Genomic DNA, 4405 nt, shown 5'->3' with positions numbered 1-4405 from the left:
TCGCCACCCCACCCAGCTGCGCGTCAGACGCCGAGGGCAGCGCCCGCTCTACATCCCGGGCGCGATTTGCCGGCGCCCAAACACCTCACAGAAGCCGCGAGTGCGCAGCCGCGTTGCCAACCGCCCCGCCCCCGGCCGCGCACGCGCTCTGCGCCGCGACGCGCGAGGCATCCCGGGAACTGTAGTTCCGGGGCCACTCCTCATCCGCTTTCCCCCGCCTCCCCCCCCATCCCCTGATTCTGGGCGGTGTTGGGGTGCGGGAAGGAGGAGGTTCTTGGGGCGATAAAGAGCGGGAAAGGCCCAGTGTGTGCAGGCCGCGGGCCCCCAGGACGTGGTGCTTGCGAGGCGGCTTGCGAGGAAAGGGGGTGGGCAGCGCGAGGGCCCCGAGGCCTGGACGGGACCCACCATCATCAATCCGGGCTCCCTGCTAGTCCACGTGGCCTGCGGATCCCAGGGGTTCGAGCCGGTCCCACGGGACTGCAGGCGCGAGCTTGGCCTTGAAGCCCCTAGGAGTGCGGTGCGTCACTCTGCTCCTGCAGCCTTCGTCACCAATTTCCAGGGATGTGCACAAAACACGCCACGTGTATGTATGCAGGGCCTCACGTCGCTCTCCTGTTTCAAAAGTCCCTAGTTGGCTCAGCTGCAAAATATGTGCGCAGTGAGAATTGCACAAAAAGGCGGTGTTAACGTAAAAAAACAACAACATGGAAACCTGTAAAGAATTTTTGTGAGTTTATTGGAGCCAAACTGTCGACATATGCTGGGAAGCAGAACCTCAAAGAATTGAGATAATGCTCCGGAGAATGGCCGGTTACATCTGTATTTATACATTGCAATCAAAGGAGGGACATAGGTGGTTTCCATGAAATCCATTGGTGGTAGATTAAGGAAATGGGATAAAGCAAAGTTGGGAAGGCGGGGGGGGGGGGGGGGGGGGGGGGGGAAGTAGACGGGACCACTGAGATTGGAAAAAAAGTAAAGTGATGGACACACACTTAGGTGGGTGCAGGAACAATTAACATGATAATGAAGGGATTTGTGGTCTCTGTCCCGGCGCCCAGCACATTTGGTTGTGCCTCAAGGGGTCCGGAAAAAGGGGAGTTACAGGTTACCCAGACATTTCAAGGGTGTGTTATCCTAGATGCAAAGAAGATAGTCAGAAAGGATACATGCACCTCTATGTTCACAGCAGCACCATTCACCATAGCTAAGATTTGGAAACAGCCTAAGTGCCCATCAGCAGATGAGTGGATTAAAAAAACTACAGTTCATCTACACAATGGAATACTATGCTGCTATAAAAAAGAAGGAATTCTTACCATTTGCAATAGCATGGATGGACCTGGAGAGCATTATGCTAAGCGAAATAAGCCAGGCGGAGAAAGATAAATATCACATGATCTCACTCATTTGTGGAATATAATGAACAACATAAATTGATGAACATAAACAGATCCAGAGACAGGGAAACATAGATCAGACCTTCAAACCTCAGAGGGAAGGCAGGGGAGGGTGGGGTGAAGGGGGAGAGATCAACCAAAGGACTTGTTTGCATGCCTATGAGCCTAACCAATGGACACAGACACAGGGGGGTGAGGGTATGAGTGAGGGGGATTTGGGGGAATAAGGACACATATGTAACACCTTAATCAATAAAGAAATTTACAGCCCAAACCAGTTTGGCTCAGTGGATAGAGCATTAGCCTGCAGACTCAAGGGTCCCAGGTTCGATTCTGGTCAAGGGGGTGTGCAAGGGTCAGCTGATCGATGTTTCTCTCTCATCGATGTTTCTAACTCTCTATTCCTCTCCCTTCCTCTCTGTAAAAAATCAATAAAATATATTTATAAAAATAAATAAATAAATTTACAAAAAACTTTCTAACCAAAACCAAGCCAGGGTGGCTAGTCCTGTCCTGGCTGGTATCTTCCCTGCCAAAGGCCAATCTTTACCTGAATGCAGCCTATCGATCGTCCTCTTTACAGTTTGAAAGGTTAGGGTCATTTCCTTTTCTGGGACCCCCTCAGGGCCCAATCACTGCCCCAGAGCAGAGACCATAAAACCCTGCCTTGTTGCCCTGGGTGGTGTGGCTCAGTGGATAGAGCCTCTGCCTGTGGACTGAAGGGTCCCAGGATCGATTCCAGCCAAGGGCACATGCCTGGGTTTCGGACTTGATCCCCAGTAGGGGGCGTGCAGGAGGCAGCCTATCAATGATTCTCTCTCATCATTCATCATTGATGTTTCTATCTCTCTCTCCCTCTCCCTTCCTCTCCCTTCCTCTCTGAAATAAAAAAAAAATAAAAAAAAACCCCACCTTGTGATCATCACGTTGATTGTTAGGTGTTAACACTAAGGAGTATGTATCCTATTTGGTCTTACTTGTTATCTAATCTCAGAGATTTCCCTGTTTTTGCTTTCTCCCGCCTCGCCTCCCTAATCAAGGTTTTCATCGCACCTCCTCCCTTGCTTATCTTTTTTTTTTTTTTTTTAAAGTCACTTATAGGACATTTCTTTTTTTTTTTTTAATATATTTTATTGATTTTTTACAGAGAGGAAGGGAGAGGGATAGAGAGCTAGAAACATCGATGAGAGAGAAACATCGACCAGCTGCCTCCTGCACAACCCCCACCAGGGATGTGCCCGCAACCAATGTACATGCCCCCGACCGGAATCGAACCTGGGACCTTTCAGTCTGCAGACCGACGCTCTATCCACTGAGCCAAACCGGTTTTGGCCTCCCTTGCTTATCTTCCCTAATAACAGACAGACAGGTACATTGACCCTACCTTCGCAACGCCCACCAGCCAATCAGGAGTAAGTATGCAAATTAAACCAACAAAGATGGCGGGTTAATTTGCATATCCAGGCGAGGGGCAGGACGACTGCTATTGTGGGGGGGGGGGGGGCCCAGGAGGGAGCTACAGGAGCGGTGCTCCGGCCAGGAATTAGGACTTGCCGGCTCCCAGGCAGCTGGAAGTGAAGCCAGGGGAAGGGAGGGCCTATTCTTGCATGAATATCGTGCAACGGGCCTCTATCTATACTAATAAAAGGGTAATATGCTAATTAGATCAGATAGACCGGACGTCTTCCAAACATCCTTCTGGATATCCTTCCAGACAAAGCTGCAGTGGCTGCAAGGGCCGAGGAGGGTCAGCCGCTGCGGTGGCCAGCAGTGGCAGCTGCAGTGGGGTGATGGGGGCGGCGCCTTCCCCTAATTGTCCCGGCGCCTCCCACAGAGGGAATCCAGACTGCGGGTTAGGCCCGCTCCCCACAGTAGTACATCCCCTGAGGGCTTCTGGACTGTGAGAGGGGACAGGCTGGGCTTAGGGATCCCTTCCGGCCTGCAGTGCACAAATATTCATGTACCGGGCCTCTAGTAATGTATAAAATAAGGTGCAGCCCTGGCTGGTGTGGCTCAGTGGATAGAGCATCAGCCTGCAGACAAAAGGGTCCGGGGTTCGATTCCGGTCAAGGGCACATGCTTGGGTTGCGGGCTAGATCCCCAGTGGGGGGCATGCAGGAGGCAGCCTATCCATGATTCTCTCTCATCATGGATTTTTCTCTCCCTCTCCCTTCCTCTCTGAAATCAATAAAAATATATATATTTTGCCCTAGCTGGTTTGGCTCAGTGGATAGAGCATAGGCCTGCGGACAGAAGGGTCCCAGGTTCGATTCCAGTCAAGGGCACATGCCTGGGTTGCGGGCTTGATCCCCATTAGGGACGTGCAGGAGTCAGCCGATCCATGATTCTTTCTCATCATGGATGTCTCTCTCTCTCCCTCTCCCTTCCTCTCTGAAATCAATATATATATGTATATTTTAAATATATTTTATTGATTTTTTACACAGAGGAAGGGAGAGGGAGAGAGAGAGTCAGAAACATCGATGAGAGAGAAACATTGATCAGCTGCCTCTTGCACACCCCCTACTGGGGATGTGCCCGCAACCAAGGTCCATGCCCTTGACCAGAATCGAACCTGGGACCCTTCAGTCCGCAGGCCGACTCTCTATCCCTGAGCCACACCGGTTAGGACTCCGTGCCTTTTTTGTTTTTTTAATGTTTTTATTGATTTCAAAGAGGAAGGGAGAGAGTGAGAGAGAAATAAACACCAATGATGAGAAAGAATCATGGATCCGCTGCCTCCTGCACGCCCCATGCTGGGGATCTGAGCCCACAATACGGGCATGTGCCCCTGACCGGAATCAAACCCGGGACCCTTCAGTCCCCAGGCCGATGCTCTATCCACTGAGTCAAACCAGCCAGGGCTGAAAAAAATCACTTTCCCACCTTCGTCCCTTATCTTGCCCACTCCCCCAAATATCAAACCAACCATGGCTTTTCCTAACTAAGGCTTTTGAAACGAAATGAAGATAACAATTGCCTAGTGTGAGGTATAAAAACATTCA

This window comes from Eptesicus fuscus, chromosome 25 (assembly GCF_027574615.1).
Source record: "Eptesicus fuscus isolate TK198812 chromosome 25, DD_ASM_mEF_20220401, whole genome shotgun sequence".
Classification (NCBI taxonomy): domain Eukaryota; kingdom Metazoa; phylum Chordata; class Mammalia; order Chiroptera; family Vespertilionidae; genus Eptesicus; species Eptesicus fuscus.
Note: the sequence above shows the minus strand (reverse complement) of the source record.